Source organism: Sinocyclocheilus anshuiensis, unplaced genomic scaffold, assembly GCF_001515605.1.
Source record: "Sinocyclocheilus anshuiensis isolate Anshui unplaced genomic scaffold, SAMN03320099.WGS_v1.1 scaffold2309, whole genome shotgun sequence".
In the NCBI taxonomy this organism is placed as follows: Eukaryota; Metazoa; Chordata; class Actinopteri; order Cypriniformes; family Cyprinidae; genus Sinocyclocheilus; species Sinocyclocheilus anshuiensis.
The window spans coordinates 129,896-130,214 of NW_015552700.1; the positions used below are offsets into that span (position 1 = coordinate 129,896).

Below are 319 nucleotides of genomic sequence, written 5' to 3' on the forward strand. Positions count from 1 at the left end.
ACACATATTTTCAATATACATATTTTATAATCTAAAAAATAAAAAAACATATTTATTTTAATATATAATACTTTATATATAAATAATAATTAAAATAATAAGTTTTCTTATTATGTTAGATGTAGGGATGCACCCGGTATCGGGCCCGATACTGAGCTCATGTACTCGTACTCGTACTCGTTAACATGCCCCGATACCACACAGCAGGGCCGTTTCTAGCCAATTTGACGCCCTAGGCGAAATCCCTATTGCCCCCCCCCAAAATTATATATATATATATATATAATTCTTTTCAGACACCAGTTGCTTGTCACATTCA

General features: G+C 32.6%; 1 protein-coding gene across 3 annotated transcripts in view; it reads right to left on the minus strand.

Annotated features, from left to right (window-relative positions):
* The window catches only part of il6r (interleukin 6 receptor), a 9,853-nt gene that overhangs the window by 3,849 nt on the left and 5,685 nt on the right, over window positions 1-319 (minus strand). The gene's annotated exons all lie outside the window — the stretch shown is intronic.